This window comes from Arvicola amphibius, chromosome 6, assembly GCF_903992535.2.
Source record: "Arvicola amphibius chromosome 6, mArvAmp1.2, whole genome shotgun sequence".
Lineage (NCBI taxonomy): Eukaryota > Metazoa > Chordata > Mammalia > Rodentia > Cricetidae > Arvicola > Arvicola amphibius.
In genome coordinates, this window is record NC_052052.2 from 114,880,251 (window position 1) to 114,903,317 (window position 23,067).

At 39.1% G+C, this 23,067-nt stretch overlaps 1 long non-coding RNA gene across 1 annotated transcript; it reads left to right on the forward strand.

The window, feature by feature from the left end:
• Window positions 1-3,333: 3,333 nt before the first annotated feature.
• On the forward strand, window positions 3,334-11,945 carry LOC119817022. The gene is made up of 2 exons (XR_005285874.1): window positions 3,334-3,723; window positions 11,017-11,945. It is a non-coding gene; the product is annotated as an uncharacterized LOC119817022 (long non-coding RNA).
• Window positions 11,946-23,067: the final 11,122 nt, after the last annotated feature.

Here is a 23,067-nt window from a genome sequence, read left to right on the forward strand (position 1 = left end):
TTTTTATGGGGGTAGGGAAATTAAGCTGTTGTAGGAATGTTTTTGGTTGGTTGTTTTGAAACTGGCTGTCACTGCTGATGTGTTGTGAATACATGACATTCGTTATCATGCTTTTGGTCCACTGACAGACTGTTTTGGCCAATTTTGATTGTTCAATGTGAGTTTGCATGTGCTTGTTTGTGCTTGCACTATTGCCCTGCCTCATCTCACCTTTTTTATATTATTTTTATTGGGTGACCTAGTGGAAGTTATATATTTTTATTACCCCACTTTGGGTAACCTCCCCCCAACATTTTGGGCTGTGCTTGTCTTAGGCTGGCCTGCTGGACAGGTTTTTACTCATGTTTGACTACTAGTCTTTGAAGGATTGGGTCCCCAGAAGGTCCCAAGAAGTCAGAAGCAAGGGGATACTTTGAGGAAAACTAAGGCTTTAAATGGTCTCTTGTATTTGTGTTGGCCTAGCATGGATTACCTCCCTTGGAGGTTTTGGTGCATTACACTTCACAGCCATTGACACCTGGAGTGTTGCCTTGTTCACCCGCTGTTGTCAGGAATTAGCTGTAGGAGACACTTAAGCAGAAATATTAGAACCACCACCATTCTTAGCTGTAGGAGACACTTAAGCAGAAATATTAGAACCACCACCATTCCTCCCATAAGGTACCATGCAACAAGTTTAGAGCAGTCTAGCAGGAAATTTATGTGCTCTCATTCTTGGCCAAAGAATGTGGTAGACAAATTCAATGGCTCAATTCGTGTTAAGTTGCATAGGTTCTGATTAAATGTTCACAGCTGGGCAAGGGTAAACCAGGTAAAAGCTTGTGCAAATTTTGAGGGAACAAATGAAATTGCTGACGGAGGAACCTAGCCTGTTTCAGCAAAGGCAAGGGCACTGTCATAGTCGTAATTAGGTCATCTGCTCTGTGGTTGCCTATTGCTAGCATTCCTAGCAGCCACATATGAGACCTGATATGGTATATAAGATAGGGGTATCCTCTGGACTGCATGATTTTGGAGATGGAAACCTTTGGGACTTAAATTTTGCAAAAGATAGTATTTTGCATGTCTGTGTGCCAAGACTCAAAGAAACCAGTCTTACTTCTCTCTTGTAATTCCACAATTAGACGTCTGCTAGCTTCAATTGTGGTTCTTTTTTTTTTTTTTTTCGAGACAGGGTTTCCCTGTAGTTTCTAGAGCCTGTCCTGGAACTAGCTCTTGTAGACCAGGCTGGCCTCGAACTCAGAGATCCGCCTGCCTCTGCCTCACGAGTGCTGGGATTAAAGGTGTGTGCCACCATCGCCCGGCTCAATTGTGGTTCTTAAGTGTGCCTTTTGTAGGCCCAGATCCCAGCCCAGCTCTTTGTAGTTGCCATTGCTGAGCTTGGAACTTTACCTTGCATACAGTACAACATCACTGACAAACATAAGAAGTTATAGTGACTAGGTACAAAACCAGCATCATTAGAACTCGCCTTGGAGAAGTAAATAGAAACAGAAAAGGAAGACTATGTGGCCAGTGTAATGGATGTTCTCTGGTATACAGGGTCCCATTGCTTTCTGTTCAGCTCTGGTCTCATTACTTCCCTTTGTAATAGGTAATATTTAAGTCACCACAAGACTCTAAATGCTGCTTAGTCAGGCTGAATGTAAAATATTTTAATAACCATCTGCAGGAAATACATGAGATATTTAACTAAGTACATGTCAGACTATAAGTATTTGGACTCCATGAATATATAAACAGTCCCAGATCTGTATTTTAAACAAAATATCTTTCCTTCCTTCTTTACTACTCCCTGTTAGGGGGATTAATGGTAGATATCAGTTGACCAACATTCCTGTTACATTAAATAGGAAAGGTAACCAAGTTATAACAGTAATACATGTATAGAAATCAGAGATCCACAGAAATAATATAGTTAGATTAAACTAAAATTTCAGAGAGAAAGAAAACTCTGGAATGTGAGATATATCCAGCAAGAAAACAGAGTCTACAAAACACAGATGTTGTAACCACTTACTTGGCAAAACTGTGGCAGGCAGGCAGCAAGGAGACTTCCAGGATTCAAACTGCAGCAGTGTGGTGTGGGAGATCCTTCTTTCTCTGTGTTGTTTTTATTGGTTGATGAATAAAGAAACTGGCTTAGCCTATAGCATGGGAGGAGGAAGGCAGAGTCAGAGAGAAGCCATGTAGCCCCTGCTGGAGACAGATGCTGGAAGGAACTTTACCTGGTAAGCCACACCCACATGGCAATACACAGATTAATAGAAATAGGTTAAATTAATATGTAAGGGTTAACAAATAAGAAGCTGGAGCTAATGGGCCAAGCAGTGATTTAAATAATACAGCTTCTGTGTAATTATTTCAGGGCTAAGTGGCCGGGAACTAATAAGCAGCCTCCTCCTACAGCAGTAAGTCCTGGACTTGCTGCTCTTGCTAGCTGAAGCCTCTATTCATGTTGTAAAGACCCTGGAATAGATTAAATGAGGCCACTATAATTACCCAGGATCACCCCCTTGCATAAAGTCAAATGATGAAGTACTTTTCACAATGCCCCAGGTTTTTTGTTTGATAGAAGACTGAAGTGTGTGTATGTGTGTGTGTGTATGTGTGTGTGTGCCTGTGTGTTCACATGTATGTGCTAATGTGCATATCACAGGTCAACATTAGAAGTTGAACCCTGGTGCCATCTGTCTTACTTTTGGGGACAATGGCTTTTGGTTACCTAGAACTCCCCAAGTAGTCTAGACTGGCTGGCCTACAGATCCTCTTGTCTCCACCTCCCAGTGTTGGCATTACAAACATATCACACCACGCTCAACTTTTTAACTAGGTGTTGCAAAATCATGTCGCAACTTGTTTGGCATACACATTATGAAATGAACCATTCCTGTGCCCAAATTGATACCTTTTATTACAAAGTCATTATGACCCACTCTTGTTAAGTAAATACTTCCCTAACTGACCATACAGATCATCCATCCCTTCGTGACACTAAAATGCAAAAGACTTTTCCCATGTGAGAGCAATTTTGAGTTATGGATCATAATCCAGTTCTCTATATATTGTCATTACCTCATAGCAAAAGGCACAGTTCCATTTGTGGAAGCCACAATTATTTTTTAAATAGGGATAGGGTATTTATGATGAGTCCCATGTTATTCTCTCCTTTTTGTGGATTTCATAAAGATGTGGTAAGGTTTATTTGTCTGTACCATGGAATTTCATAGAAATATATTAGGAACAATATCCTTCAATTTAGGCTTCAGTAGTTTCTCTGGAGAAAACTTACTTGGTATTCTTTCTTTTCTTAGGATCACATTGTCTTCTGAAAATGCTCCTGGAACCAAGGTGACTTTCAAAATATCCATACAATTAAAGCCAGGATTGTCAGAAAGCATCTTTCAGATACGTCTGAAAGGAGAAGCAACAGAGGCAAGGAGGGCTTCCACTGCCCCCCACTTGACAAAAACACTGATTAAGAGCAACACTTTCAACAGAAAAGCAGCCCAGCAAGATCCTTTCCAGCTGAATACCCAGCTGCCAGCCATGACCTATGACACTTAGATCAAAGCTCTCTGTTCTATCTTGGTTCTAAAGTCCAAAGTGGATAGACTCAGTCTCTGACAATGCCCAGGGACTCCATGCTGTGGACCCAAGTAAGGAGCCAGCACTTCAGCAAAACCAGCTTCAGAGTGTTTAGTTCACACACATCTGCATTGGGTATGCAATCTCCCTTGATTTATTAACCATTTTCAGGACCACGCGCCTGAGGTCACTTGCTTTTGCTTCATGAGTTCTGTTTCTTGTTATACCCAGGTGAAGCTAATTTAGGTGCCTTTCTCAAAGGGGTATCTCATGTAAAGCCTTATGTGTATCCCTATATCTGTGTGAATGAGACCAAAGCATTTCCTAAGTTAGGTTTAAGAAATATGCACCAGCTCTCTAATGTGGGTGTTGCAGGATATTTGACTACACTGTGAACCCCAGGTTGCATTATTTACTTGAAAAGTCTATTTCTAGTTGTGGAATGATTCAGCCCTAGCATACACCTTTTATCCAAGAGATTTCTGCTTGAATGCTGTAAGCAGGATTAAGTAAAGTCAACCATGGGGTTAAGAGGTGGAACAAGCAATCAGTTGACAGGAAAAAGCCATAGAGAGTAAGAGGGAGTCAGGAAGATGGATAGAGAGATGCACAGGAAGTAGAAGGGAGGGGCATTCAGTTTGAGGAGTTTTGTTTGAGACAGTACTGTAGAAAGTTTTCTTTCTGAGACATTGGTGGAGGAGGAAGGTCAGTCTAGAGCTTTTTCTGCCCTCTCTGGGATAGCAGATTTTCACCCCAGCATCTGGCTCCTGAATCTTTATTGGTAAAATCAATTTACAAACTTAGACAAAAACAACAGATGGATTCTTCTGTATTTGAGACAATTATTTTGTCAAATGTATTAGTTAGGTCCTAAAATGATATTAGAGATGCCCTTATGGAGAGTATCCTCCAATATACTGGAATTATGAGAAGCAGCTTTTTCTTTCCATGTATCTTTTCAATCTTTCTAGATCCTTATAAAAAAAATCCCTGCTATCTCTGAGAGACACAATTACACTTTTGTTATAAAATTTTAAAAGGAAGGAAGAGAAAAAAGAAAATCTTTGTTTCCAATAGCCAAGACAAATCTAGAATCAGAAAAAGGTACCATACCTAATATTCTGGGTCCTTATAAAGAGGAGGCAACCCCTATTGTCTGTGGTTGTTTTGTACAAAGCTCAAGTAGAAGAGATTTCTTCATTGTATGAGTTCTGGCGTCTTCCTTTACTAGAGGACTTTCAGAGCCCCCGATTTAACCCTTATGTTTGCATTCCATAATGGGGATAAATTTGACTGTGGATTAGCTACTTGCATTGTAGCCATGAAAAAAAATCTGTACACAATAGGTTAAAATGATAGACTTACATCCTACATTTCTGACCAGAAGGAGTATCATGCATTTCACTATGTATAAATTTATCTTAACAGAATATTACACAATCTAATCTGTGATTGTTTGTGTTAATCATCCACTTGGTAGAATCTAAATCACCCAGAAGATGAGCCCCCAGCATGCTCCTAGAGGATTATTTTTATTGCATTGATTGAGGTGAATAGATCTGCCCACTGTGGGTGTCACCATTCCCTAGGCATATAATCCTGCACTACTAAAGTGTGGAGGATATGCACTGAGCCCTGGTCAGCATGCATTTTCTCCTTTTCTGACTGTGCACTTAATGGATCAACAGCTTGTAGCTCCTGCTGATGTGGCACCATGCCTACAATAGACTATAACCCAGAACTGTGCACTACAATCAACTCTTTCTCCTTTAAAGTACTTTTCTCAAGAGTATTTTACTGCAGCAGGAAAAGAATGTAAGACAGTGTCCTGGTTCCTTGACTTTTAAAAGACAGAGGATTATACACAATGCCTAAACTCTGTTCCTGGTTACTGGCATGGAGTTTTTCTTTCATAATCTACTTTTCCCCCCATTTCTTCAGGTGCTCTGCCATTCCCCGACACTAGTTTTTCAGGAAGGCCTTTCTTCAGGAAATGTTTTTATGGTCCTTTCAGCACTTCTTTCGAGAGTACAGCTGTCCTCCCCGAGAGGCCGCTGTTGTCCACAGACTGCTTTATCTGGTGGGATGAGGATCCCCACCTCCAGGCTCAGGGAAGACTACGGTTCAAGGAGACTTGGAAGCTGATAGATGAGAGGTGATTGACAATGAGATACTGAAAAGCTTTCTTTCATGAAGGCCACAACAGAGGAGGGAGTCCCTGGAAAGCCTTGATGATTTTATTTCTCACCTAGGGGTTAAAAGTATCAATATTTTAAAAATACCCGCACAATAAATACAAGAATGCCTTTTTTCTTTAAATAAGCATGCTTTCAAACAGCTGAGGGTAGAGGGAGGTGGTTCGTGCACTCACAGTCTTCAGAGAGAAAGAATTGAGGGAGGTGTGGTGTGGGAAGTCCTTCTATATATATGTTGGTTTTATTAGTTAATGAATAAATAAGCTTCTCTCAGCAAATGGCTTAACAGAATATAGCCAGACTGGAAAAAATATATATAGAGAGAGAGTAGGCAGAGTCAGGGAGAAGATTTGTAGCCCCACCCGAGACAGACCCCTGGAACTTTACCTGGTAAGCCTCAGCCATGTGACAATACACAGATTAATAGAAATGGGTTAATTTAAGATAGAAATGGGTTAATTTAAGATGTAAGAGCTAGTCAATAAGAAGCTAGAGTTAATAGACCAAGCAGTGATTGAATTAATACAATCTCTGTGTGGTTATTTCAAATATGAATGGCCAGGATTGAACGAGCATGCCTCCGCCAACAGAGGTGTACACAAGAAAAGGCATTCTGGCCTTTTGATTTTTAGATAGGCTGAACTTGCTATGCAGTCAGTGTCAACCTTGAACTTCTGATTCTGTAGCTTGTGCATGGGATTGCAGATGTGTGCCACTACTCCTGTTTTTATGCAGTGTTGGGGGTGGTTCCATGCATGCCAGGTAAGCATCCTACCAACCAAACTACAACCCTGTTCTAGTTTGGTTTCTATTGCTGTGATAAAATTCCCTAACAAAAGGCAACTTAGTGAAGGAACGAATTTATTTCACATTTTCAGGTCATACTTTATTTTTGATGGAAATCAAGGCAGAAATTCAAGCAAGATCTTAAAACAGAAACAATGAAAAAACATTGCTTCGTCGCTCACACATGCTTAGATAATTTTTTTTTAGAAATTCAAGGTTCACCTGCCAGGGAACAGTGCCACCATAGTGTCTGGGCTCTTCTATACCAATTACCAATCAGAACAATCCCCCACAGACATTACTACAGGCTAATCTGACCTGGGCAATCCCTCAATTCAAATTCCCTTTTCACATGACTCTGTACTAGTGGTTCTTAATCTACAGGACCCAACCTATTAGAAGTCACCTAAGACCATTGGAAAACACAGATATTTACATTATGATTCATAACAGTAACAACATTATAGATAAAAAGTAGTAACAAAAATAGTTTTAGGGTTGGGGGTCATGAGGAATTGTATATTAAATTAATTGTATATTAAAGGGTCCTGACATTATGAAGGTTGACAGTCAGTGTTTTATGCCATGTCAAATTGACAGTTAAAACTGAGGATAATCTTCAACCCTGTCTTAGCTTTTCAGTTCTCTTTTAATTCAAATGCATTGATGGACAGTCTAGAGATTTAAGTTTAAAATTATTAGTTTAAATAGTTTTGATCACAATTTTAAATAAACCTTTTCTCCTACAAAAATTGATTGCCTTGAGCACCCTAAAATGATTCCCAGTGCCTTGTAACATATATATATATATGCCATATAATAAATATATATTCAAACTAACATTCTTTTCTGGTGCCCTGTTTTATAAATAAATACATACATACATACATACATATATAAATATTAAACAAATTGGATCAGCCACTTACATGGGGCAGAGCAAGAGTCACACCAAAAAAATATATACAGAACAAATCACCTAAATCTGTTTCCTGAATCATGTGACATGTGAAGTTTAAATCACTTGTGAGAATTAAATTCTCAGAAAAAAAGATCAACATTAGAACTAGACTAAATTGTATAAAAATCCGCTTCTGAGCTAGCAAAATGGCTCAGCAGGTAAAGGCACTTGCTACCTAATTAGAGTTACTGAGTTTGATCCTGAGACTCCATATCATGAAGGGAGAGAATCAACTCTCATGCGTTATTTCACTTTGACTTCTATACATAAACCATGGCATGTAGATATACATGCACACACACACACACACACACACACACACAAATGTGTTTAGAAGAACAAATTGCAGATTTTGTCCTTAGAACACTGAAAATTAATAATAAAAAATGGATGGAAAAAGTATAACATGGTATACGTACAACTGGAAAAACTAAAGGTTTAAGTTAACTATGAGTACACATAAATATATGGTATATATTCATTTCTTTTATGCAAATGTGGCTCTAAATGAATATACATATAAACTGCTTCTCTGCAAAGTACACAAAATAGTTCTACACTGTCAGATGCAGAACTCTTTCTGACTTGCAAGAGAGGTCTTGCTTACATTTTTCCTGGTTAGATGATATGTGGAGTAGTATCATCTTGGGTACTCTTGAGGGATTAGATTCATTTTAAGGATAAAAGCTCCTGAAAATGAATTCAACCTGCAACCATCCCAGCAGGAGCAAAGATACCTTGAAGAGAGATACGCGCCTCTTCCTTCTGAATTAGATTACTGAAACAATGGTCCTGAAGAAAGTGAAGCATTCCCAGGAGTCTCATGCTGGGCAAAGGAGAAAACCAGAAGACAAACTTGCCCCAACCGGAAGAGATTATACACAGCTGTCAATTTTCTCTCTTCTACTCTTCAGTCCTTGCCCTGATTTTCTCTAGGAAGCCTGCTTTCATTGATTGTGTTTGGTGTGCCTTGTCTGTCAGTCCTTCCTTATGTATGAGACAATGAACCCAGAGGCCCAGGTTGGCATGGGTGGTAACTGGTTGTCTGCATTCCCTCACACCTTTAAATTCACCAGTCAGAAAAGTCTTCACAGAACTCATCAATTAGACATCTTCATCTGTTCTTCCCAATGTGGGCAAACTGAGCTAATCTCCTTTCTCCGCTTTCCACCATCACGTGTTGTGACTGTTCACTGAGTATTGGGGATGAATGGCCCGAAGACATGTAGCCGAGTCTAGCTTCTTGGGGATCCTAGGGTCTAGGCTCTGATAGTAATGAAAGCTCCACCAACAAGGAGAGAGCACCCAGAATTCCAATCTTTGTTTTATGTATTTTACTATTTTCTTAAAGTTTTTAAAATTTACCTTTTGAGAATTTCATATGTGAGTTCGGTATTTACATCACTTTCTTCCTCCCTCAAATTCCTCCCATACCACTCTCAACTCCTCAAATTTATGGCTTCTTCTTTAATAAAAATTATTATATATATATATATGCATATAAACGAACTGTCTTGGGGTCATTTACTATTCCCCATATGTGTTTAGCACTGGCATCTCAGGACTGGCTAATCTACCAGGGGTCTTGTCCTTATAGAAGACTGATTCTCAGTTTGCAGCAACCATTAGTTGCTATAGCTCTTCTATGGAAGAAGTCCCCTGCCCCCTTGTGAACTGCTCATTCACACTGGCATGATGATTTGCATACATAGAAGACACCAACTTGTAGCAGATATTCCATGCTGCTGCTTTGATTCATACACTCTTCCTACTTCCTCTTCTGCCATGTTTCCCTGAGCCTGAGGTACAGGGGTTGAGGGGCAGACGTATCATTTGGGGATGGGCAACTCAAAGTCAATTGTCATCTGTCTTTTGGCCAGTTGTGGCTTGGCTAATCATTGTCATGTATTTATGTTTAAATTTTCATTATATTTTCTCTACCTTATTACCTCAAATACTTTTTTCTGCTATAGTTTTTGTCTCCTTTCTTCTGAAACTTTAGTCGCAATTATACTGACTGTTTGAGGTTTTGCTTTTTGTTGTGCTGAATGGTAAAATTCTGTCTTTTAATAAAATTTGCAATATTATTTATTCCTCAGCTGTTAAAGTATCAATAAAGTACTATTAATAGAAAGTCCTTCTGGTCAAGAGGACAGAATCACTGGCCTGGATGGAGACCTATTGTTCCTGTTGTGTTAGGTCAAAGACCTGGCTAAGGGACCATCCTTAAGGAAGGAAGGACCATCTCTAAGTCACTTTAAGTCATGCTAAGCAGAGAGGTGGCATAATTATTTCTTTACTGAGATACCATAGCTCTTCTTCCCAGAGTTCCTGCCGCCATGAGGTTGTAATGAACCCTTTCTGAGGTTCTCAGAAAGGGATGACATTTCCTCTTTCTTTCAGATGCTGACCTAGAAGCTAAGTATGGCTCTTTGGACACTTTGGCTCCCTTTCTGTTTTTCTAAAGCCTCCTTCTGCCTACCATGTGACTGGCCTCCATGCTGGCTTGATTCAAAGGGCATGGCATTTCTATCTTCCTTCTATTCTCCATTCTTCTCCACTGGGCAGCTTCCAAGACTTCAGCACACCTGCCCTGAGCTTTTATTTTCCTTTAAAACTTTAATAAAACTGTCTGCCACTTTCTGGTTATTAATGACACTAAGAACCCCAGGAGTGAACCCCAGTTTCCTCAATATCATCTGACAATCATAAAGGGGTTTCTCAGACTTTCTGGTGCTGTTTTCTTGAACCTGCTCAGAGCAGAAGACTGGGAAGAGCATGCATTGGGGTAGTTTTTCCTGTGTCTCCTCTGTCTGCAAGCTCCATACCTGTCCTGCCCTGGATCCCTTCAGGGTCTGACAATGATTGCTTCACATGTGTTTATTTGCTTTGCATTATGAGAACGAGTACTAACTAACTCATCGCTTCTTCGTGACCTACTCAAAAAGAAAAGATTGTCTCTTTTTTGTATTTATTTGGAATGTATTATTATCCTTAATCACACAAAGCTTTCATTAGACATCAGAATTGAAAGTGCATAACAAAATACAGGCAAACAAATGACCCTCCAGTGTTGTTCTTCAGGTTTTGACCCCGCCCACTTCCACAGCTGCGTATATTATGAGCTTAAGGTAGATCCTATATGTATTTATATATCTCCTCTTTGTCTAAAAGGAAACATATAATAAACACAACCATGCATCACAACACTTACTTAAAACAAGAACTCCGGCCTCATTCTTTCCCTTTTCCCTCTTATTTTAATTTTTTTTATTTTTGCTAGATCATTCTAAATTTTATGGATATGACATTTTGTATTTAACTAATCTGCTTGTAGATGGCATTTCAATAATTTCTATTTTGTGCTATTACAAATAATGTTGAGAAAATTAGTCATTTTCAGGGTGTTGTTGAGACATTCCAAAGCATGAGATCTTTGAATCAAATGGAAAATCTCTTCATTTTTGTATCCTCATTTCTCTACAGCTCTATGTGTGATACAGTATATATCTCAAATAAACAACCGGACAAACTGGCATTCACAGACCCTGGACTGCAAGCAAACCCCTTCTGGCTATGTTCCTGGTAGAGGAACTCAGGACAGCAAATGGACAGCGAAAGCAACACCCCCAACTGCATTCAGGTCAAGGCACAGTTACAACCTGATCAAGTCCCACAGCTATGTGATGGGAGAATGAGGGCTGAACTGAAGGATCAAAATCAGGGGATGACACTGTAGATGCCTAAAAAGCCATATGTACCTCATGGCCCAGTGCCTCTCTGCTCTTTCTCCTTCTCTCTTATCCACATCTACTCTCAGAAGTACTTGCCCTTTCTTAAATAAACTCTATCTGCTTCTATTTCTAGTCATGTGGCCCAAGTACCATCTTTCCTTCTGAGATATAATAGCTTGGAATCCTATGACCTTGGAACTCAAATCAATAGCCCAGCACTAAGCATGTTTTCCATGCTAAGCATGACTTTTCCTTTTCTGCATCTCTTTTTTTGAGGGATACCACCCCTAAGCCTAACCATGCTTTAGCTGATTCTCTGGACTTTCCCACCATTTCTCCAACCTCCATGTCTAGTTTAAAAGGCATAGCTTTCTTTCTATCTGTGTCTTAACTGCAGCTGCCAGGATTTACAACCTGCCTCTCCTGATGTTTCCCTCAAGGTTTAATAAAATTGTCCTTGAGCTTCCTCCAGAGTCCGTTTCCAGATTCTAAATGAATAAGGCTGAAACCCCGAACAGAACCTCTGTTTCCCCAGTCAGTCAACGTCTACAATAGCTACCAGCCAACCACAGACTGTACTGTGTACAAACCCCACACACTCACAGGCGGGAAGTTCTGAGTTCTTTGCTCATTGTACTGAACAATGTCTCCAAATAAACTCATATCTTCCCGTTACTGCTATTCTCCAGTAAATGTTACCAACCTAGGACTCCAAACCACTAAAGAAAAACATATTGGGTGGCGCCAGTCTGAATGCTCTTTCTTTGGCATAAGGAAACTTGGTGAACTGTGATGATCTTTGGAGACAACTGATCATCCCTGGTCAGGGCTACTCCTTCATCAGGCCTCGACATCTCTCTCTGTCTTACTTATGAAAACTATAGCCCTTAGAAGAATGAGAAGCCCTGCTCTCCTGGCAAACAACTCAGTGAAGAGACCTCTTTCTTCACAGAATAATCCCAAGGACTTTCGGCATAGATGGGTGAAAAGGCTGCTCTCTAATCCCAGGTTCTATTTTGGGCTCTGTTCCCAACACACGGTGCAATAGGAAGTGCAACTTATCTCAGGCAGATCTGCCCAACTGCAGGCGTATATTTCTTGTAGGTTTTTCTTTCCTTACCTCTTCCACTCTGTTCCCTTCCTCTAAGAAGCCACATTTGGTTGTCTTTACAAAGTACCTCTGATCCCTGAAGCATCCCTAGCATGTCACCTAGGTAAGTGTCCCCTGGCTCTTTCCCCAGTTGCATGCTTAGGAGTCACTTCCCCTCAGGGGTTTAGATTCTTAGGTTTCATTGGCGGCTGTTTCATCAGAGGTGGCATCTTTATTTTAGGGTTATCCCTGGAATTTTGGTTCTCAGAGACTGTGCCCTTTTTTAGGCCGCTCAACAAGGCAGGGAACCAATACTGAAACTTGGTTCTTTGCAGGTGGTTCAGCAAGATGATTCTTATTCCATGGGATGCTCAATAAGAACAGAGGATCAGGTTAGGTCCTCTCCACAAGAGACCCAGACTGAGCCCATCAGTCATCTGGCTAAGGGATGACCCTTAGGCAGACCCACTTTAGACCAAGCTAAAAAGACAGGAGAAATAATTATCTCTGTAATGAGATAACATAACTTTCTTTGAAGAATCTCTGCCATCTGTGCAGTTGCTACAGGGAGGGCTGCCACAAGGCTCTGCTGAGTGCTGAGTCAGACTCAGTAAGACATTAGTGTTTCCTTTTCCTTCTTGTCTGTCTTTTATTCAGATGCTGACCAGACCCCAAGTCTGTTTCATTTCTTTTCTAATTGTCCCCCCCCTTTATTTTTTTTACCATATGGCTACTTTCCCACCCTCTGGATTATGCCCACTTAACTCAAATGCCATGAATGTTTTTCTCAATCTTCTTTCTTACAGCTGCTGAGATTTAAAGCTTGTCCTCTTGGGAATTATCTTTAAATTATGATAAAAATTGCCCCCAAGGTTCCTTTTGAGTCCTTTCTTAAAATTTTTAATTAAAGACAATAAGAACCTCAAGAGGATACTGTTTCCTTAGTCATAGGTAGCAATTTTTCCTCAGCTTTCCAAAATGTCTGGGCACATCATGATGGGATAAATTGCCCTTATTCCTCAGGCTTGCTATTAGAATACACTCTAGAGAACTGGGATGAATTTGACTGTCAGATCCTAAATATAAATCACATGGTATATTTTTTTATTTCTTAAACTATTCTCCCCTGTCCTGAGTTGGACATCTGAGTTTTTTATGCAAAGTTTCTTGCCTTGTCCTTTTGACAGAATGAGTTCATTTTGCTACTTCCTTGAGTATTGTTTTCCTTGATGCTGGAGATCAAACTTCCACATAAAGGCAGTCCAAGTCTACAGCTCTTCAATATGCAAACACACACAAAGCCCATTTATGTGTGTTTCTAATTCTATCTCTCTTGTTTTATTTTCCATTTTACGTCACAACTTAAAACTTTGTCTGGCTGATGGGATGGCTCAATGAGTAAAGGTGCTTGTCACTGAGCATGATGACCTAAGATCCCTGGGGACCACATGGGGAAAGCAGAAAACCGACTTCTGCAAGATGTCCTCAGGCCTCCACATGTCCTCATCATGGGGTGCATATGAGTGTGTGCACGTGCCCACATACACAATAATAAAAAAATAATAAATAGCTTTAGAAAACATTATATCATGGCTGTAATTTCTGTTCCATCTAGTTGCTTCTAAAATATCATTTCCTAAACTATATCTTTATTTGCCCTATATTCCCCCAACACAAACAAAAGAAAAGAAAAGAATAACATTAATTTAGACCATAAAATTAGCTGAGAACCTTTAGCTGTATCAGGAAGGTTCTGACCACTCATCTCTATTATTATTATTATTATTATTATTATTATTATTATTATTATCATTAATACTACATTTTTAAAAATCTTTGTATGGTCTATATCTGTGCATATGTATATGTGTCTCTCTGTGTGGATAGAGGTCAAAACACAACTCAAAATTGTTCCATCATGTGGATTCTGGTAACTGAACTCTTATCAGGTTTGGTGGCAGGTGTTTTTACCTGCTGAGCCATCTCACTGGTTCCTGACTTTTCATTTCTGAAAAATGATTATTTTATTTATTTTGCAATACCTTACTATTTAGTTGCAAATGATTTCCATCATTATGAATATGCAGCGGCTAAACGTCTTTTATTTACTGTAAAGATGTAATAACTTGTGAGCTAGAAGATCTATTTTCACATCTGTGATGGTTTGAAAGAAACCAAAGGGAGTGACACTATTAAATTGTGGCTTGTTGAAATATTTGTGAACTTGTTGGAGAAAATGTGTCACTGTGGGAGCAGACTTTGAGGTCTTTTTTGCTCAAGCTTCCCTCAGTGTGACTGTCAGTTGACTTCCTGTTGCCTGCAAAATATAGCACTTTCAGCTGCTCCAGCACCATGTCTGTCTGCACATTGCCATGTTCCCCATCATGATGATAATGGACTGAACCTCCCCCCCCAATTTTTTTTTTTTTTTTTTTTTTTGGTTTTTCGAGACAGGGTTTCTCTGTGGCTTTGGAGCCTGTCCTGGAACTAGCTCTTGTAGACCAGGCTGGTCTCAAACTCACAGAGATCTGCCTGCTTCTGCCTCCCGAGTGCTGGGATTAAAGGCGTGAGCCACCATCACCTGGCTCCAAAATGTTTTCTTTATGAGAGTTGCCATGGTCATGGTGTCTCTTCACAGCAATAAAAACCTAAACTAAGACAAAGTCTAAATAACAAAGCCAGTGGGGAAGAAATGGAGAAGGGTGTGTGTGGAAAACAAACTAATATTGGAAGAAGGGTCTCTGACTTTAGCAGCAACCAGGCAGAGAGCTGTACTGTAAAAGAAGAGATGTGATAATGTCCTAGTATCTCTTCTATTGCTGTGATAACACACTCTATCGAAAAAACAGCTTAAAATGGGTGCCATTCTCACTTTCCCAAAGAAGGTTACAGACCTCAGGTTGCCAAAATCTGGGACAACAGAGGGCCAGTGTCATGCGGGATGCCCTTCTGTTCATGAGTTGCTTTTATCAGTTGATGAATAAAGCTGTTTCAGGCAATGGTTTAACAGAGTAAAGCCAAGTAGGAAATCTGAGCAGAGATAGAAAGAGTAGGCAGAGTGAAAGAGATTCCATGTAGCTGCCAAAGGAGAAAGATGCCACAGCCTCGTGGTGACATATAGATTATTAGAATGGGTTAATTTAAGATGTAAGAACTATGTGAACTATGTAGGAATACATCTGAGCCACTGGCCAAACAGCCTGGATCAAATTCAGATCTTGGTGGCCTGGAAAAGAAAGCAGTCTCTGTTTACATAATGGTGCCCAGTGTTTGGCAACATACATCCATATTAAGCCTAAGAAAGTTTTAAAAAACAGCGGTTCTAGGCCCACAAAAAATGGGAGTCAATTGCAGTTTCTTGGTAGCTGCATTTTTTTTTAGACAAGCTCTGTTTGCTGGTGGTGAGCAGAGGAATGACTTCTTTAAGAGATAGCTTCCTGGCTCTTTCGAGGAGGTCCTGCTACACAGAGCTTAAAGGGGTTTTGTAAGCAGCATGTTACTAGTTACTTAATGGCAACATAGATCTGCTGCCTCCCTGGAGCTGGGGTGGTGAGTATGGCTCACAGAGATGGTGAACATAACTCCACCATTTAGACAGGAAGGAGCCAACAGACAAAGATACGGCATAAGTCCTAGCCATGCCTGTTAGCATTTAAAAAATAAAAACACATCTGGTCAGAAAAGGACTACAGATAAACAGTAAAGACAGATTCAGCCAAAAAAAAAAAAAAGGCCTCTAAAAGGACCATAGTACATTTGACAAATGTGCATGGGCTTAAGACAGAGAAGATAAAAGATAGAATCATAAATTTAAAAAATATTAAGAATATTAAACTGAATTTCTTAAAGGAAAAACAGAATAAAAATATAACGAGCAATGAAAAGATGAAAAATACACAAAGAGTTTGGATTATGTATATTATTGTGTTTTTAGAGGTATTTTTTTGATATCAGAGAGACATTTGATTCTGGGAGCTGATAAGCTAAACCAACAGATAAATTTTAAAGATATCTTGACTTCAAAATTTGAGTCTAAGGATATTTTACTTTGGAAGTAAGTTTCTGCTTTTGTTTCCAGAGAATGGAAACCTGTGGACTCCTTCCAGGCTAGTGTGGTTTGATGGAACAAAACCCCCTGAAAGGTCTTTGTGAACCCTCAAAATACTTCACCCAACAAAGAGCAGGAATCAGTTTGGAGAAAACTATCTCAAATTCCCAAAATTATTGTTTATGTGTTTATTTTCATTTAGGGGGTTGGATATAAATGGTTAAAGGTCACAGTCAACCTCTTTCTTAAAAGGGACCTATGATATAGAAATGAATACTTTGGTATGGATTTTTGTCTATTAATATGAATTTAAGGTCAATTTTGTTGTATATATATTTCTATATATTTATACTCTTGTTTAAGATATTATGTTTATGCAGCTCATTTAAAAATGTATAATTAAGAAGTACAGATTAATAGTCATCTATAATAATCAAACTTTTAGTCACATTAGTAAGATTTTCTAGACAGAGTTATATATTTCAGTTTGATAGAATATTCAACACTTCAAAGACCTACAGAATACGGCATTCAAAATGTTTTAAGAACTTAGACTTTTCTCAACAGTGAGATATGTCTGTTTCAGGCAGCACCAATTACTTTAGAGAGATTGATGGGCATTGAAGAAACTCATTATGGAATTTACCTTCAGTGTAACAAGTCTATCTATTTGGACATAAAACTGCTCTTGCCTGGGCTGCTTGATGGCATGCTGTATGAAGTGGACATGCAAGACCCACAGAAAAGTGACTGCTGAACTTTCCAAAAGACAGATGGTCTTTCAAGTTTCCTGCTTCACAGAAGAAATGGTCAGACATTCTGCAAGACACAGAAGAAAGCAACTGATGAACTTTGCCAGTAAGGCAGAACAAGGCTTAAAATTTCCCGCTTCACTGAAAAGTCTGCCAGATATATGGGCCTATGGGCTGAAAATGAGTGCACCAACTTTATAAAAGAACTTTGGGTGACTTGTCCAGGCAGTGAGATGTGTCTGTCATTTCTAGAACTATGGAAGTTGCTTATAATGTACTTCCTGTTTACTTAGGTAATATTATATTCTTATGGAGTCTTTGATGAAGTTGAAGATTAGGTAGTTATAGTTTTCCTTAGTTATGATAAAAGATAGGTTATATATAAAATTTTAGACTCATAAATTTAGGGTAGTTGATAAAGTATTTTCTTTACTTTTATCAGATACAAATAGATTAAATATAGTAACTATAATTCTTGCTTGATAACTGTTTAGCATATGTAATTTTACTATGATAAAATTGAAACCTTCCTTTTATTAGTCAGAAAAGGGGAGATGGTGTGGGATGTCCTTCTGTATGTGTTGCTTTTATTGGTTGATGAATCAAGCTATTTTAGCCAATGGCTTAGCAAAGTAAAGCCAGGCAGGAAATCCAAGCAGAGACAGAGAGAGAGAGAGAGAAAGTAGGTGGAGTAGAGGAGATTCCATGTAGCTGCCATAGGAAAAAGATGCCAGAACATTACTGGTAAGCCACAGTTCCATGGAGATACATAGATTAATAGAAATGGGTTAATTTAAGATGTAAGATCTAGCTAGGTATATACCTGAGCCATTGGCCAATCAGTGTTGTAATTAGTATAGTTTCTGTGTGATTATTCGGGTCTAAGTAGCCAGGAAGTGAAATTACAGTCTCCATTTACACTACTGGTAAAAATGGGACAAGTCAATTAAATGTACCTTTCTTCTTTACCTCTATCACATCCTGTCAGTCATACTTTAACAAGATGCCTTCTTTCCAAATCCCTTTACATTCCTTAAAAGCCATAACATTGATGCCTTGACTTTTGAGGGAGGCCAAAAATACCTTTCTCTTTGGACACCACCCCACCGCCCACTTTTTCTGGCATTAAATAAGTCATGTAACCTCAATTTATACCTCAGTGTCCTGAGTTGAAGACCTTACAACTAGTGGGCAAATACTGATAATTAATTAGTCATGGCTTGCTTTTGTGAAACATTTAGTGATTATCATAATAACATTAAAACAATTTGGATATGGGGAGAGAGTCATCCTTGAGCCTATAGATTTTACCCCAAGTGCATATCACAGAAGATTGGAGAGCTGTTATTGTTATTGACTGAAATAATTTTTCCACAGAGTACATTACCAATAATAATCAAAAGAAAAAGAAAATCACACAGAGATGCAGAGACAGATCAATACAACAGATTGTCAAAATTACATTTAAATTGTTATACACAAATTATTCTTTGAGAAATATATGTATTCAGCTACTGGGAATGTGATCAAGTGGAAAAAAAAAACACATACAAAGGATATGTGAAAAAACAAAGCTTATGATACCAAAGGAAACCAAGTCATCTCATTACTAATTTAGAATATCTGAATAATTAAATGGTTAGAATCTATTAAAGTCTTGTTTGAGAATCATATCCAATATGTGAGAACATTAAGTGATATGATATGTAGCCATTTTTAGTGCCCATGCCCTGGGAACACAGATTTAAGTTGTTACAAATTCTGTATTCCAACATTGGGCCAGTTTCAAGAAGTTCTATAGTTTTATAGTTCTATAACAAAGGAAGTTATAAATCAGGGCAAGTTTAAAACATAGTGGGAGTTACATCAAAGACATGCTTACAGCTAGATGGAAGAAGCTTTTCTCCAAATCTAAGATGCTGTCTTGTGATGAAGGATATTAGCTTTGAGACTGATAAAAAGTGGCTGGCCAACTAAGTTTATAGATCACAAAAGCCTTTATCTATCAGTCATAGGATGTTGGCTCTGAGGTAGGCAAGGAATGGCTGTTTCAGAGGCTAAAGCTAGCTCAAGATAGTCAATTAGTGTCTGGGCCTGTAACATTCTAACTTCCCCACATCACTGTGGTTTGAATCAATCAGTCTTTGCAGAAATATTTGTTTTCAGTGGTACCATAGCAAGGACCTCTTTATTCTACCAATATGAAAATTCCAGGGAAATTTTGTTGTCTTTGCAGTCTACTGTTTGGATACTGTGATAATCAGATTGAGAGACAGGGGTGTCTCTTTAAAATAGTTCCATCCTATCAGACCTGTTATACAACTGAAAGTTTATACCCAAAATGTTACTAGCTATTCCTGGTGTTGGAACTAGCAATGTATTTCTTTCCATCTTAGTTTCAGAATACTATTGAATGGCAGCAGAAAATAGACCTGGAACCACCCAGGCTGACTTGAAGATGTTCTAAAGAGACATATGTACCCTTACCTTTGGTTCCCAAGAAATTTGGAATTTCTTCAAGAGTCCCATAAAGCGAAAAGGAAGAAGCTGAAGCCTGGATCTGGTTGGGGTATGGGCATGGGGGTGGAAGCTTTTCTTCCAGCAGATTTTACACAATTCTCTCAACCTGTCAGGCCACCTTATAGGGGAAACTGAAGCCCAGTGATGATAGGTGGGTTGGCACCATGAGCACAACTGCTTAAAACTAAAATTCAACTCAGAACACTGAAGATAGACCTGGAGCATGAGGGATCACTGGGCCTCTTTGTTCATCTTCCCATTGTGGTCATGGTAACTACATCTCACTTTTCTGCTTTTTACTATTCCTTGTCTATTTAATTGTTCTATTGGATGCCTTGACCCAGCTCATTAGGGCTGCTAGGGCCCTGCGTCTGACCCTAACAACCCTAACAAGTTAACAGTCATTACTGAAACGGGGTATTCTTAATCTCATGATATTGAGTAATAAATGGCATTATAATCAATGTAGAGAGAAGGCTGAGTTATAGCCACTAGCCCACCAGGAAATAATTATAAGTGTTATTTGAAATAAAACAAAACTCCGAATATTTCCAAGAGGCAAAAGGAAGAAGACTTCTTTCATAAGCTTGGCCCACTCTGAATTTGTTTAGCTGGCAAATTGCTACGGCTGAGGAAGTGTAGTTCATCCGTCTAGTAAACACATTGTACTGTATGTACCTTTACAATAAAGCAGTCAGTACTAACAGAATTATGTCAAACAATTCAGAGCTAATCAGGGACACTGAAATTATCTTCTCTTCTGTGGAAGCCTTGAGTTTATCCTATGGAACTTGAAACTGCAACCATGTGAGTAGCACAAACGCCAGGCTTTCACTTCACAATGTGTCACAAACACAGGGCAGCTTCCTAATATGTTACTTAGGCACGAACCTGAGGTTCTTCTAATGGGAAAACAGCTTCCACTCACTGAAGGCTGAGTGACAGGACAAGCTTCTGCGTCTAACAGGACTACTATATCCCACTGATTCTCAAATTAAAGCCGAACAAAGAAATTTAACAAGCACACAAAGACCACAATCAAAGGCATCCTGCTGTGGGCTGAAAAATAAACTGTAATTGCTGTTTGTTTTAAACTCATATTGAAGGGTGCATGTGAAGTCTTTCCAGGGAGGAAAAAAGACACAACTTCTCTTCCTTGTGCAGCGTTGTTGACTGCTACTGGATGACATGAGAGAATTCATCATAAATTTTATGCATCATTTAATAATGTTTTGTATTGAAATGTTAACCCCAACTGTTTTATGAAAAGCTTTTAGTTCATGTAAATTAAAAATCAGGTGCAAACATACCATGAATAATTGTGTGTAGGGGACATTTTATCAAACTGGCCACCTAGAAATCTATTTCTACCAGCTTTCTATGCAGCAGATAAAGACAATTCATTCTCACATAATGTGTGCACACATCTGTGGTTCATGTGGGTACCAGCATCCAGGAGAGGACATCTGACCTACTGGGGCTGGAGTTACTGGTGGTTATGAGTGGCCTGATGTGGGTGCTGGGAACCAAACTGGGGTCCTCTGTAAGAGCAAAGAGTGCTCTTAACCACTGAGTCATCTCTCTATTCCCAAGATCATTCCTTTTGTTTATTTCAATATTCACTTACTTACTTGGTATAATGGGTATTAATCCTCAAGCCTTCTGCGAGTCAATCACTCTACCCCTAACTATATTTCCAAGCTTCCTTTAATTTTTTTCCCAAGACAGGGTCTCACTAAATTGTCCAGGCTAGCCTTCAAACTGGGATCCTACTACCTCAGCCTCCATAAAAGCTAGGAAGACAAGGTCTGTGCCACCAGGCTCAGCTAATCTATTTTATATGCCCTCTCGGTTATAATGATATTTTTTTCCACATAATGCTAAAATTTTACTGTTAGGATTAAAATTGTGGGATTTTCCTTTCTACCTCCTTCACCATCATCCTGTTCTACCCACACACTCTGCCATCCACACAGGCAGGCAGCAAACATGCTATATTCTACACTCACGGCATCATTCATTTCTAAGTTCTCTGGAAGAGGATGCTCGTTGTTTGCAGTCTTGCTTCTGTCCTGCTGCTGCTGTGTTTTTCTGTGGACTCCTCATGGGATGGAGATTCCACAACTCCTTTACTCATATACCTTCATGACTCTAAAGCCAGAATCACATGATGACACTGCCAAATCTGACTACCAACTTGGGGTAGGCCCTGGCATCTTTGAACCACGTTTGTAGAAGCGTTCCTTTGTTGTTGACTTTTAAGGGCAGAAAATTCCTTAGGTCTTTTATTTTAATGAATTGGAAGCTTAGCTTGGTGGGCCCTTTCCCTAAAGGTACCCATTCTATTATTCTATTTTGGAATCAAGTCTTTATTTAATCTCACCTTTTTCAGTGAAAACCTTGACTTTGACTTTAATTTTCTTGGTGTTCTTTTCCCCTTTAATCTGTGTATTTTATATTGCTTTTATCCCACTTGCTCTGTTCTATTGGAGCTCTGCATAAGAGTGGTTACTAACAGCCGTGTGATAGAGTAAACATTAAACTGTCTTGAAATCTTCTCTGCCAAATAAATTAGTCAATTACCCTTTCACTTTAGCCTCAGGGAAATTTTTAGGACAAGGGCAAAAAAAGAAGTCACATTTTTGCCAAAATATCACAAGAATAGTCCTTAACCTAGTTGCTAATATCATTCCCTTCTGAAACCTCTTGAGCTGACCTCCACAGTCCACATAGCTATCAACACCAGTATCCTCAAATTCTACTAGAGTGGCCCAGTGAGCTCTGCTTACACTGTTTAACTAATTTTCTAGCCCAAAAAATCCAGTTCTCCAGATTTTACCCAAAGAACACATGGTCAGTGCTGTTATAACAAAAACTTTATCTTAGTTTTTCTCTATTGTTATAATAAGAGGCCTTGACCAAGACAACATGTAAAAGGAAGTGCTTAATTTGGGCTTACAGTTTCTGAGGGTTAGAGTCCATGATGGTGGAGCAAAGGAACAGGTGAGAGCTCACATCTTGATCCACAACTCATAAGGCAAGAGAGATTGCCTTGGATTATCTGAGTCTTTTGAAACCTCAAAGCCTGCCCTAAAGTAACACAGCTCCTCCAACAAGGCCACACCTAATTTTTCCCAAACAGTTTCACCAAGTAGGAACTAAGTATCCAATGTGTATCCAAGTAAATTTTAGACATACAGTGTAAGGGGGCCATTCTCACTTAAATCACCACAAGGAAACATATCTCTAAACATGTCTGTAAACTAGAAATTAAATCAAAGGAGGAAGACTCACCCTAAATGTGGACAGAACCATTGTGCGGGATATGGTCCTGGATCACATTAAAAGAAGAGCCAGCATTTATCTCTGCATTCAGGGTTTGGATCTGACTGG